Here is a 15,267-nt window from a genome sequence, read left to right on the forward strand (position 1 = left end):
TTGAGCCTTTTCTGGCTCCAGTTCAATCAGCAATCGATACGAAAGAGAATTAAAAAATATTGGCTCAAAACTGCCAGCTAAAGAGACAGCTTTATATATTTGTCAAATTACATAGAAACAAACGCTAACCAAGCACAATATTGTTTCTACTCGTAATAAATTCCTTGAAATAATAATTTTTGAATATTTTTTAAAACGTAATTCGCTATGGAAAAAAATATTGTTTTATACATGACGATAAAATTGCATTATCGTCTCGTATAAAAAATAACTATTAACTGTCATCATTGTCTACTACATATTTTAAATTATAGCTGCGTAAATTGTTTATCTGCACAAATGAATCTTATTTATTCAAAAAATAACACGAAAATTTCACACCTCTACTTTTCAACCAATAACATGCTTTAATGTTGACTAGTTACCATGGCAACTGAAAAAAATTCCGGAAAATTTTTCGAGGCGCCACGAAACTTTAGTGGAAATTTTTTGACAGTTGAAAAGGTAAACATAAGATCTACAATCATGATGTGAATGAACTACAATGTCTATATATTGAAATATTACCCATTTGAGTTTTAGCATTTGATGTAACTAAGGTTGGTAATATTTTTTATTTAAGGAAATATGTTAGATATACCTACATATGAATTTCTTCGAAATTGCCATGTTCTAAAAAATATAGTTCTGCCGCCTTTATTTAACTAAAGCTGGTATTTTTCTATTTAACGAAATATGATGGATATACACTTGATTTTGATTTTCGGGTTTTATCTGGTTTTATATTTTCAATTTCTTCTTTAATGACTTGTTGGTTTACTTTTCCAAATCGCGACATTTCGCTATACACTTCTTACTCTACGAACAGACGTTTTAAAACTAGTAATAGCTTAATGACAGAATCGCAAACAAAAATGACAAAACACATAATATGTCAAAAACATCAATACCTTGGCCAACTTAACAAATTGAAATTATTTTAAAATGTCATGTTGGATTAATATTTTTTTTTCAAATTTAGGTGTGAAATTTTCTTACCGAATACCACGCAAGCTTAAATTATTCCTGGAAATTTTCTTTCGGGCACGAATATTTTAGGAAAATCATCCCTCGTCTTCGACTCGGGATAATTTTCAAAATATTCGTGCCCTCAAAAAAATTTCCGAAAATAATTTAAGCTCTTGTGATATTATAAGTGAAAATTCTTTCTCTTCCTTTCGAAAATAACGAGTCATCCGAGAAATATTTAAAACATTTTCGTTAAACCCGTATTTCCCCGCTTAATCGTTTCTTCTTTTCCAGGATAAAGGGGAGCAAATAGTCAGCGGTCGACTCTAACGTTTTTATTTCTTTTTTTTCTCTCTCCACGCCAACCCAGAATCGCCATAAATAAAATCAAACGGCGCTACTGCAGCCGCCGTAACGGCTCACCTATATAAATAAGGGCAAGGAAGCGGTACTGGGGCGCAGTTTAGTGGAACGCCAGCGCGAATTATTGCCATCGCTGCAATCAGCACAAGTCATTAAGTCCCCACTGTTTATTCATTATTTCGGCCGCGAACAAGGCTGCGGGAAAAAAAGGGATAAGAATAAGAAAGAAGCGTTTTTTCTAGACGACGAAAATTTATATTTTTCTCTAGATACTTTGTCAGCAAATCTTGTTTTGTTTTACAGAAATAGGTAGTCTGTCTGAAAAAGTTAACTGCGAGAGTATTGAAGTCATGGTTCCAAAATCCCGCTTCAGATGGGCTGGTCGCGTATGCAGAATGCAAGAAAACCGCATACCAAAATCTCTGCTTTAACATGCAGAATGAGTGGGAGGAAGCAGCTCACAATAAAAGTCAATGGAGAAGAATCGTAAACTCAGTTAACAGCGACAACCAAAAAGTAAAGAGGCAACGAAGCAATGAGAGTTTTGAATTGAACATTTTGAGAATGTCCGGAGTGCGGTAGACAGATAACATCACGTATCGGGCTTTTCAGTCACAGAAAAGCTCATGAAAGAAAACGCCTTGCGTGACCATCTTCTGATGCATGTCAAATACTCGTCAGCGAGTAATGGCAGTATGTATGTATGTCCAACGAGAAGAGACATGACAATGCCAATTGAAAGTTTTAGACAATGAAAAATTGACATTCATCAATCATTCATTTTTTTGTGTTCCTGTGAGGCAGTGACAGATTGAGTCTACAGATTGAGTCTGGGAGGGGTGGTGTCATTATTTAAGCAAAGTACGAGGTTTAAGTTAAGAAAATTTGCGCTGAAAGGTATTGTTACTGCGGAAAAAATAACTTGTATTTTGTATTGGCCTCAATTTTCTATATTTTGATTGGTATTTTTAATTCCTTTTGTGATAATTTTGTATTATATTATAACATTTAACATATTTATGTTTCTTTCTGGGAGGACGTAATTACCTCCATTATCTCTCCCTTTTATGAGTCGCTGGTTTTCATAAGACTACAATGGCCTATATTTTTTTAATCTATACTAATATATTGTTTGACCAGCGGATCTGAAGCTACGGAAGGAATGCGAGAAAAAAAAATCGATATTGCCACGTTTATCTATAAAATTGCAAAATTGCCAGACATGAACTATAAATTTAATATATTTTTATTATATATAACGTGTTTAGCATATATTCTGACGTATACTACTAAGGAATTTTAACGTAGTTCATATTGTTCGATATGTTTTATTTAATAACTTATTTCTTTCATTCTGTATAATCTGCTTATTATGAAAGTTGAAGATTTTTCAACGATATCATTGGCAAACCGGCATCGCCGCGCATGGCCGCCTATTCATCGAACATGATTGGCGAGAGTACGTCACAGGATTTGTTACCACGCGGTTGCCATGGCTTTTACGCCTTTCCTATTCGCTTGCTTTATCCCCAACTTCACGGTCTCTTCTGGAAAGAGTAGGAATATTGAATACTATTGAAATATCCAGTGGCGGTGTCATTTTTTTGATCATTATTACTTTACTTCATTATTTTATACCGGTTATCCTAAACTTTATTCCTATATTTTTCGTATATTTGATAGTTAAGTTGTGTTTTATTGTTTTGTTATCTTGTTATAGTGTTTTTCGTTCGAAGTTTTTAATTATTAATATCAAGTTTGATCGTGTATTTGTGTTTTAAAATGAATAAATTTGTTAAGGGTAAGACACTACTTAGTCAGACAAGAGAAATAATAGCTAATTTATATAGGTAAGTTAATAATAACGTGGATGAAATCTCATTTGGTTTATTTCCTTGTGTTCATAATAGGGTTTGCAATGAAGAAGCTACAGAGAGTTCGCTTAAGTTGCCGCTTAAACGTAAACTTGAGCGGATATTTCTTTATACCGGAGTTAGCGTATCGGCTATAAAAAAAATTCACACAGAAGATAAAAAAAAGCTGAAAACTAACCCCAATAAAATGATATCCAGCTCTGGAAAGAAATGACCACGTGAGACTGCTGTCGAAAAGTTCGACGACTTTTTCGAAGTGGTCAGGAATTTGATAAATAGATTTTATCTCGAATTCAAACTCGTCCCCACAATTAGAAAGCTTTTGCAAAAATTGCAGGAAGAATCGAATTTTCCTTTTGCAGGGAAACGCTTAGGGGGTTATTAAAATCAAATGAATTTTTTTTGGCGTAAATGTCAAAATAACAGATAAATATTAATGGAGCAGCCCATTATATTGCAGAGAGAGATATAAATATATACGCGAAATTCGAAAATATAACCAAGTATTATCTATTTGGATGAAACATATGGGTAGACAATGACCTAACCTTTAAAAACTGCTGGCGGAGCGATACCATATCTGGTGTAATAGGCAATATTGGATCTACTGGTGAGTAAAATTACGTTTTGTTTGCGCTTCCAAAGTTAACTATTTTCAAGATTTTTTTTTGCTGGAAATAGTTATATCTAAAATTATGTATTATAGAAAAAAATATAGTTAGATATTATATATCTGTAATATAAATAAATATACCTCAAGACTCAGTCTTGATCATCTGCTGATGGCAGACATGGTTAGCGAAACGTGCGTCCAATGTAAAATTAAAAGTGTTTTGGTGTATTGTACTGATTTAGTGTTTTATTTTGCTGTGTAACATCAAAGGTTCCAACCCCCAGCTGTAATTATTTCTTCTATTATATTAACAACACAATAATGAAATGATTCAAAATATTTAAGGGAGCTTTAATAAAAGCTTTTAGTGTTTATCTGCTAACTCAACAGTAACGATTCAAACAGCATAAAGTTTTTTGAAGAAAATTATTAAACTGAGTATTATATTTATGATACACATTATTTTCATATAACACCGTACGCCCATGCCTATTTTATGAATGAAATTAGGCGTGTTTTGTTTACAACTGCGTTCCCCTGCCGATACCCCGTAGCTACAGATCCGTTGGTCACACTATATAAAATCCTTAAGTGACTGACATACGGATTAATCACGATTCCGCTCAAACCACTCAACGTAAGAAGCTCAATTTTGGCATACAGGTTGATTCTAGGGCGTAGAGGTTCGATAAGAAGGGATTTTTCGAAATTCCAGTTCCAAGAGGGTGAAACCACCCCTCAAATATTATAATATTTTTTATTTAAAAAACGGTCAAGTTTCCGAAAAAACGCTTAAACACATATATTTTATTTTGGTTTTTTACATATTTTAAGATTTTTTAAAAATGTATACAGGGTGTTTCGAAAAATATGGTCATTGATTAATCACGATCCTGCTTAAAGCGCTTAACGTAAAAAGCTGCTTTTTGGAAAACAGATTGACTTTAGGGTGTAGAGGTTCGATAAGAAGGGATTTTTCGGAACTCGAATTCTAAGGGGGTGAAACTATCCCTCAAATATTAAAATATTTTTTATTTAAAAACCGGTGAGTTTTTCGGAAAAACTCTTAAACACGTATATTTTATTTTGTTGTTTTACATATTTTAAGATTTTTTATAAATTTATACAGGGTGTTTCGTAAAATATGACCATCAAGTAATCACGATTCTGCTTAAACTGCTTGACGTTTATAGCTGATTTTTGGCAAACGGATTGACTGTGGGGTGTAGAGGTTCGATAAAGAGGGGTTTTTCGAATCTCAAATTCCAAGAGGGTGAAAACGCCCCTCAAATATTACAATATTTGTTTTTTAAAAAGGTTAGTCTTTCGGGAAAACGCTTGGACAAGCATAATTTATGTGGTTTTTTTTACATATTTTGAAATTTTTTAAAAAATTATACAGGGTTTTCCAAAAAGTTGAGTAATTTCTTAACCACGATTCTGCTTAAACTGCTTGATGTAAAAAGCTTATTTTTGGCAAACGGATTTTTCGAAAGTCAAATTCCAACGAGATGAAACTACCCCTCAAATATTACCAAGTTATATAATAATATCGCCATATTGTTTTTTCTCATGCTGACATATACTATGTGAGAGAAGTTTATCGTTTGTATGTTAATGGAAATTCTTGCTTTGCTTTATCATCACCATTACAAATAATTAATTCGACGCGAACGAAGTCGCTGGTACACGCTAGTAAGTAAATAAAATCGGTGACATGACGAAAATTATCGACTTTCATAAGAAAAAATTCGAAAATAAGCCCATTTTTGGGTATTTTTTACCAATTTTCAAAACCTTATAAACATAGTAAACATAGTGATAAAATTATGAAAATTTCAGTATTTGTATGAAATTTTATGTAGATTCAGAATATATACACCTTTGATGATTTAGGTAACACACCTTTGTGAAAAATTAATTTTTTTAGTCTTTGTTTTTCAGCTATTTTTTTCATGAAGGTTAAAACGTCCCCTATATCAATTACTGTTCTCGTAAGACTACAATGGCCTATATTTTCTTATTCTGCACCTTTTAATAAGTAAATAACGGCAGCTTTAATAAAATCAATGACAAGACGAAAATCGCCAATTTCCATGATGTAATTTTTGGCCATTTTTTACACATTTTCATAGGCCTTAAAAAGACAGTAAAGATTTTTAAGTAAAGACAGAAATTTTATGTTGATTCAGATTATATACCTGGCTTGGGTACGTTTTTTCAATATCCATATATTTTTCAGCTATTTGTGATTAAGGTTAAAATGTCTCCAGAGATTTACAAACATAAACCAGTCAGAAAGATTTAGACATAACCATATAACATAATACATCCCAGTTACAGTGGAAAAATCATCACGAGAAAAAAAAATGATGTAGCTTAGGATGAGTGTGCAGACACGTAAGCTCACCAACTGGTCCACGGTGTGTGAGCGTGGAAAGCTCCCCCACAGGGGGCGCAGTGCAACCCCTGCAGTGTCCCGTCGGATCAATTCATTACCCTTCGGAGAGGTCAAATTCGCACCGTCATCGGCCCTACGTTCGTACCGATTACCGTTTGAAAAATGATCGGGAAACGGTCCCCGCAGGACGATAGCAAACCGCCACTGCTAACCGCAATATTGGACACAGTGACAGTTGAAATTTACAGGAATTTTCTTGTCGGAGTATGTAAGTTCAAGAACGTTTTAAAATATCTGCTTTAATTTTGAAATTTGTTATTGTTGTTATCAAGTGTGAAATAAAAGAAATCCTCAACATTACTGAGTGTGCACTACATATCATACATTTAGATATTCTCAGTACTAGTTCTGGACCAACATAGGATTCTTTTGATCCTTGCCTAGCTAGTTCATTGGGTTTTTTGTTGTGACCTGTGTGCCGCTGTGGCCTGGTGGCCTGGTGCCGCTGTGGCCTGATTTCCAGACGAGTTTCGGCAATATCTTTGGTTTCATAATATGCGCCTGTCTGAGCATTTATTGATGAGCTTACCTGAGTAAACTCTTCTGTTGTTTTCTCTCAGCTATTGTAGGAAGGCTGTGTATTCACCCAAGGCAAAGAATAAGCTTGCCCTTGGTTTTTCTTCAATATTGCTGTTTATATTCCTTGATTCATTTTATTCACATCGAATGGATAATGATAGATTGGCCATTTAGTCCGATCTCAGTAGTTTTAAGGTTTATATGAGTTGACAATTGCTAACTTTATTAGCTCATTAATTCATAATTCATTAAACAAAATTTTAAAACTGCTGCTACAATTAGACAAAAATCGTCTAATCAGAATATTTGAAGAAGTAAAAGAGTTTGTTTTTCTATACAACAAGGTACTCAATTTTTACAGAATGATGTGAGTTTGAGGACAATGTTTCGAGAATTTTTTTTTTTAATATCAATAATGATTAGTCTCTCACTCTCATACAGGGTGGCCCATCGAAAACGTTCCGCAAGGCATAACGGCCAGAGTATTTTTTTTTAAAATCCAAAAACACGTCAATTTTGTTTGTGAGGAGGACAACTTTTGCCCCAAAAATGATTTCAAAATCTTCAAACCTCTAAGCAGGGGTGTCATCCCCCAACTTGTTTCAAATGGGAAGGGGGTGGAGTGGCGCTGTAATGAAAAGAGCTTTCTATTCTCTATATTTCCCCGCTTCATTTTTGAAAATCGGTCAAGTCTTTGAGAAAATATGAAGGATTGAAATTTGAAAAGTTTATTTAAACATTTATGAGAATAAATGATAAGGATAAGTTCCTTCGACCAATTTGCTGTTTTTTCTTATTATTTCTAGATGTTTACGCATTTTTTCACTTGCCACAAGGTTGAACAATCAGGTGCGGTAGTTGCTAGATAGCTGTTCTGTGACTTGTGCGTTGAAGTTCTTCTCAATGTCGTTAAACTGACTTACAATAGGATTTCCAAAAATACCAGCCCACACGTTTAATTTCTGAGGGTTTCGTGTGTGCACCTTGTGAAAAACCCTGGGGTTGTCCTCAGCCCAGTACCGACAGTTGTGCCGATTAACTACACCGTTCAAAAAGAAACTCATCCGAAAAACACACATTAAATAGGAAATTATTATCATTCGCAACTCGTTCACTCATAGTTTCACAAAATTGCAAGCGACGATCAAAATCGTCTTCGTTAAGTTCTTATACCAACTGAATTTTGTACGGGTGGAACTTGTGTTTTTTTATTTTCCTTTGGACACTTGTACGATTCACGCCGGCCTCATTAGCTAATTTTCTTGTACTCAGCGTACTATCCATGGCAACTTGGCTCAGTAAGGATACCTCCATAGCTTCATTTACTACAGGATTTTCCCTTTTTGCCTCTTTTTATTCATAACGGAACCAGTTTCGCGAAATTTTGCTACTAACTCGCGAACAATTTTGCCATAAAGGTGTTTGTCAGGATAGCGTTCATTGAATATGTGCGCAACCCAATACATTCATTATTTTCAAAATAAAGTTCAATTATTTCCACTTTTTCTGCAAATGAGTACACCATAATTGTTAAAAAGTTTAAAGATTAATGATATTGAGAAGAACTTCAACACACAAGTCACAGAACAGCTATCTAGCAACTACCGCACCTGATCGTTCAACCTTGTGGCAAGTGAAAAAATGCGTAAACATCTAGAAATAATAAGAAAAAACAGCAAATTGGTCGAAGGAACTTATCCTTATCATTTACTCTGATAAATGTTTAAATAAACTTTTCAAATTTCAATCCTTCATATTTTCTCAATGACTCGACCGATTTTCAAAAACGAAGCGGGGAAATATAGAGAATAGAAAGCTCTTTTCATTACAGCGCCATTTGACCCCCCTTCCCATTTGAAAAAAGTTGGGGGATGACACCCTCGCTTAAAGGGTTGAAGATTTTGCAATCATTTTTGGGGCAAAAGTTGTCCCCCTCACAAACAAAATTGACGTGATTTTGAATTTTCTGAAAAAAAATTAGTCTGGCCGTTATGCCTTGCGGAACGTTTTCGATGGGCCACCCTGTATATTTATTACTACGAAACGACCTGTCAAAAACAGTTAAGCACCGTTACATCTTTTTAAATTTTACAGGAGTTGTAATCTCTGATGTCATCCGGCTTCGAACCGATGTGAATCAGTAGTGTGTCAATAGATTTTACACTCCTACCATGGAAGTTTCCAGATGGCAACCCGTCCATTTACTCGCATCGTCTAACATCACTTGTGGGAAACTTAACCCAGAACCCCTCATCACTGAGGTCGCCGATGCGACAACCATTGCCATGAAGTTACGACTACTATCGGAGATGGAGAACTAACTTCTGTAAAACCGTCATAGATACTGGCTTTTGTCAAAGCCCTGAGACTGTATGATGGGTTATAACTCAAGAAAAGGGGACACAATATATCTGTAAGGTCGCGGTAATCTATCCCCCTCCCATACATTCCAGAAACTTCTATCTCAATATAGACAACTCTTAAGAATCAAATGATTCCATCATGTCTCAAACGTATCGGTCCTTGAAGGAGCTAACTGCGAGAGTATTGAAGTCATGATTACAAAATCCCGCTTAAGATGGGCTGGTCACGTATGCAGAATGCAAGAAAACCACATACCAAAATCTCTGCTTTACGGTGAGCTTGTAGACAGTAAGAGGAGGCCGGGTGGACAACTCAAAAGGTATACAAGGATATTTTCCACCAAAACTTAAAGGGGATTAACATGCAGAATGAGTGGGAAGAGGCAGCTCACAATAGAACGGAATGGAGAAGAATTGTAAACTCAGTCAACAGCGACAACAGAAAAGTAACGATGCAACAAAGCAATGAGAGTTTTGAATGTCCGGAGTGCGGGAGACAGGGTAACATCACGTATCGGGTTTTTCAGTCACAGAAAAGTTCACGAAGGAAAACGCCTTGCGTGACCATCTTCAGATGCATGTCAAATACTCGTCAGCGGGTAATGGCAGTATGTATGTGTATGTAACTTCTATCTATCTGGAATATTTCGACGTATCTGGGCCTTTGCCCTTGTACTGTTGATAATAAGTCAGTAACAACTAAAAACCGAAGTAAATTAAAGCTGACGTGTTATACCACCACCGCGAAATCTCTCCTACCCCACCCCCATTCAACCCCCAACCACCGCTAAGAAAATAAGATGATATTTAATATTGGAGATGTGCTAAACCGGGGGAGGATAAATATTATTAATAGTTCGGTGTCTGATGGAGATGTGCCAGTCATTCTACGTCAGACGTTGTCGTTGTTTTCGCCAGCAGCGGCAGCGGCAACCGAGGATCGATAGTCGAAGCAGACGATTTTCGTGTCATCTTTAAACCATAAACCAAAATCTTGTTTGGCCCCACCGACGGTTTGCGAATATCAATATATCGGAAGGAGAAATCTTCGCTGTTATAGCGAGAGTGACAGGCTGCCAAAATCTATATATGGATTTTAGGAATATAAACCGAAATGTGTACCTGTTTTTCTAATATTTTCGATAATAAATAATGCCTTTATTGTCAAAAAATTCACAGTCCTTTACAAAGATGCAACCCGGTGGCATTGAAAATGATGAATAAAAACGTAAAAATATGATTAGTGTTAATATGAGTGTATTATACATACATATGTTTAAATAACGAACTTAACAAAAAACAACAGATTTAAACATTCACTGAAAAAGTAGTAATGTTAACAGTAAATAAAACATTATCAATAATCAATAATAATTATGCGATCGCCACCTATCCGTAAAACAAACAAGCAAAAAAACAAAATAACATACAAAACATCAGTTTAACATGATGACAGATCATGATCGATGACAGATAAAGAATTCTTATACGGAAAGTTACACTTTACGATATAATTTTTTACCTGTCAAAGGCAAACCCCATTTAAACACAAAACTTTTTAATACCTACTACTGTATCTAAAAGACATTTTTTTTAAATTACTAAATTATTAGCCACGCTTCTGTTTTTCTTGAATGTTGTGCGTCACGTCACAGATTAACAGGCCCACGTTTGCACTAGTAGTGGGAACTATCGAATGAATACTATCGAAACATTCGATAGTTGCAATTCATTCGAATAATTCGATAGCTAGTAAGAAAACATTCGTCGAAAACTATTCGAATAAAAATATCGAATAGATGCGTCATCTGCCTTGAAATATATTAATTCGGCAGCAAAAACCATTCATTTATAAAATTCATTTATTCGTCAGGATCGACTATAATAAAATATAAACTGGATTTTGTTGTCGCCCGGCGACGTAGGTTTCTTTTCTAGAAACCCGACAGCGGTCGGTGGCAATGGTATGAAAAAAGCCGGCATCTTTGATTTTGAGTCAGATAAAGATAAGGACACATTATTTTTTTTATTGAGGTGCTAGTATTTACACAGAAAATACATTATGAACGGCGCTGTTGCCGTATATTCGTATTAATTGTTATTAGCAAAGAATATTATTCTTTGGTATTAGCAAAGAATATTATTCTTTGGTATTATAATTAGTTAGGGATAGTATGACTATATATTTTGCATTTTTTTATTAATATTCTGTTGTTACACTGCAATAATACTTTTTATTTTGGATGTAGGAAAATGATTTTTAATGTTTTTAAAAAAGCAAAACTGATTTAATAAATAATAACAGTAATAATTTGTTATACCTATTAACACCAAAATTTAAAATCATTTAATATAAACATTTTTTTAAGTAGTAGCAAAATATAAACAACAAATTAGAAGTCCAAATTATTTATATTAGATCCTATTTAAAAATAATATAGTCTCTAAATTTTTTGTGTGGCAACGTTGGTTTATTAAATAATAATAATTACAGAACTAATTTGTTATATTAACAACAAATTTTAAAATCATGAAATATAAACATTTATTAATTTTCTAAGCATGCAGTGTAATAGAAGAAAAATATAAATAAAAAATTAGAAATCAAAATAATTACATATGTGTATTACTTTTTATTACTTTGTATTAGTATTTAAAAATAATATTTGCTTTTACTGGTATTTACTTTAAAAAATAAATAAAATATTTCTTTGCAAAAATCTACATGTAAGAGAATTAGCATAAACAAAATACAAATATCGTTAACTTTTTTTTAAATTGGCACGTGTAAAACTTTAATCAATCAATTTAATTTTCTCATCCCAAAATTTGAGTTCGATAATCATTTACTTAACCGCATTACCACATTACTTAAATATGATTATTAAGTTCAACTAATTCATATTACTAAAACATCTAAAATACAAATACATATGTATTTTTAAAATTAATTGTAAGTTCACCTCATCTCTCTTAAAAATTGTTACTTCTCAAAATTTCCCATTAAAAAAATAGACCATATACCGTATAAAATTAAGTAATTGAAAGATCGGAAAATCACACAAATTTTCAGAAAAATTTTGACCACCTGCACACGTACACAATCATCAATTTAAAAAAAAACACTACTACTTTAGTATTTTAAATATTTTAATAAACGCAAAAATAGCACAGTATTTAGAAGGCAAGTTATAAAAATTTGGAAGGACTAATGATGCACTGACGCAGACAAAAATCAAACGAATACTAAATTTCATTTATAAAAAGCATTCGATAGTCGTGGCTTAACGATAATCATTTAGTCGCACGGCGAGGTTGTCACATATGCTTTAGTATACAAATGAATGAATGATTTTATTCGAATGAAACCATTCGATAGTTGAAATCATTCATTCAGTAACCATTCGATAGTCTAATTCATTCGATAGTTCCCATCGCTAGTTTGCACCACAAGGCGATGCTGCAGACCACTAGGTAGACCGGTCGTAGAAATTTATGTTATACAACTTGTAGTCAATCTACACAAATATTATCAAAAACTTTTTTAAAATGTGTTCAGATTTTGTTAAAAGTATAGGTCAAAATCGCAAAACTTAAATTTGATATGAGTTTCTTAGTTTTTATCTAATATAGTGGCGAATTGCAAAAATGCCTTTTCAATGAAAATTAATCAGTTAAATAAAATAATTTAATAAATTATTAATTATTTTTAATATATAATATAACATATTTTACTTTGCAATTTTTTATAAATATTCAGACTCGCCAATATCGTAGTCCACCGTGTCCAGCCTGTTTAACCAAACGTAGGCCGATTCCTCTTCGGCGGCGTCGTGACCCTGGCCGATGGAAGAGTCTTGAAGACGCTCATCCGCGCATAGGAACAACTTGACTGCGTAGCGTATTGCGTATTAATCGATTCTGAAACTTTCTTTCTCATGTATAACATGTTACGCAAGTTTATTATTTTAATCTCGATTTTAATAGATAAATGTGTGAAATACCACCTGAATATCTTCCGCCATGACATGTTGTTACTTTTTTGTTATGGTAAAGTGATTTGTATTTGGTTGATGAATTTCAATAATCTCTTCTAATTCTTTCTGTAGAATTTCATTCTTCTAGACCAAATAGTAAGGAATTTTCATACAACAAATTGTTCGACATAATTTTACACTCTAAGAGGATGAATTGCCTAAAATCGCTTTGCGTAGCTAATTCACTAATCACCAATGCCATTTAAACGAACCTTTGTGCTAATATTTATGTATCTAAAGCTGGCGGTATTAACTGACCCCTAAAATATCTAAAACTTGATATATAATCTAACTGACACACCACTGACAATGACAAATAAATAATTTATTTCTGGAGGTATTTTGTATAGGTGTTTTTCAGGTATATTTTAGTATTTAGTCGTTTTACACAAAGAAATAGCCATTAAACAATATAAAAATACTTCATAACAAATCTATACATACATACTTTTCATTTAAAAAAAGAATCAAGATTGGTGAAGCGGTTTCGGCGGGATGGATATAACAAAAAAAACCTTTGAGCTTTTATATGTATGGATATGGATTATGTATGTAAAAAAATCCGAAAATTTAAAAACCGTTTTTTCATCCCCCAGTATATGAATTTAGGACACACTTTGTATATCAAAAATAAAACTTTTAATTAGACCCGTCTGAAATAAATAATCTTAATAATTCTAGAAGTTATCGAAGTCAAAGTATTTCAAAGAAGTTCAATTTTGGCCCCAAAATGATTTTGAAATCTTGCTTTTTAAAACTCTTTTTCAAATTTTTCTAACCACTTCCATTGACTGAAACTAATTATGTATGTTTGGATAGAGGGTTTATGGCGCTCTTCTGTGGCGGTTTTATATTTTTTAATAATTATATATAAGGTGTTTTAGAACTCGAACCAAAGTCGAAATTTTGCAAAATCTGAAAAAAGAAAATCTCTCGAAAATAATAAATAGTGAAATGACATTTACCCTCTATGGATAGAACCCTACCTATGGTCCCATATAAACTGTATTACTAAAATAAATAGCTTTGACATATAAAGTTTTTAATTTTCGCTTTTCTTGATATACTCCCCTGATTTTATTTTATTTTTCCAGAGCACTAATACTCTCTTTATATGCTATTTTTTATTCCTAGAAGGATGATTTGAAAAATAAATATTTCGTTCATATTATTGATGTCACTAAATAAACCCTTGTATAATATGTTATACTTCTAGATGTTTTAGTAATGCATTTTCGTACAGCAAACTTTCATTCCCTATTCTACCCTATTCCCAATTCATACCCTTAGTATGAATTTCATAAATCCCTATGTCCAAATAATTAACTCATATTTTTTAAATGATCCTTTGTGCAAATTTTTATGTGTATAATCCAGATGTCACGAAGGTTTATATAATTTTTTACTAACTTTACCCATTTGGTTGATGCATTTCAAAAATCTCTTCTTATTCTCCTTTCTGTAGAATTTCATTCTTCTAGACCAGATGGTAAATGATTTTCATACAATAAATCGTTCGACATAATTTTACACTCTAAGAGGATGAATTTTCTAAAATCGCTTTGCATAACTAATTCACTAATCACTAATGTCCTTTAAACGAACCTTTGTGCTAATATTGATGAATCTAAAGCTGGTGGTATGAACTGACCCCTAAAATATCTTAAAACTTGATATATAATCTAACTGACACACCACTGACAATGACAAATAATTGATTTCTGGAGGTATTTTGTGTAGGTGTTTTTCAGGTATGTTTTAATATTTATTCGTTTCACATAAAGAAATACCGATTAAACGATATAATAATACTTCTTAACAAATCTAGACATATATACCTTTCATTTAAAAAAAGAATCATCAAGACTGGTGAGGCGGTTTCGGCGGGATGGATGTAACAAAAAAAACCCGTTGATCTTTTATATATGCATCCCACTTCGGTGTCACAAGCTGAATTTTTCAGGGAACGAAGTACAAGTACGTGATATGGGGACCCTTATTCCAAAAGTAGTTCAAAATTAGACCGGGA

The 15,267-nt window shown here is 33.2% G+C and overlaps 1 protein-coding gene across 1 annotated transcript in view; it reads left to right on the forward strand.

Moving 5' to 3' along the window:
- LOC115883902 (homeotic protein proboscipedia) overlaps positions 1–15,267 on the forward strand; it is a 108,856-nt gene that overhangs the window by 34,017 nt on the left and 59,572 nt on the right.

Source organism: Sitophilus oryzae, unplaced genomic scaffold (genome assembly GCF_002938485.1).
Source record: "Sitophilus oryzae breed Bouriz unplaced genomic scaffold, Soryzae_2.0 scaffold_2006_pilon_pilon, whole genome shotgun sequence".
Lineage (NCBI taxonomy): Eukaryota > Metazoa > Arthropoda > Insecta > Coleoptera > Curculionidae > Sitophilus > Sitophilus oryzae.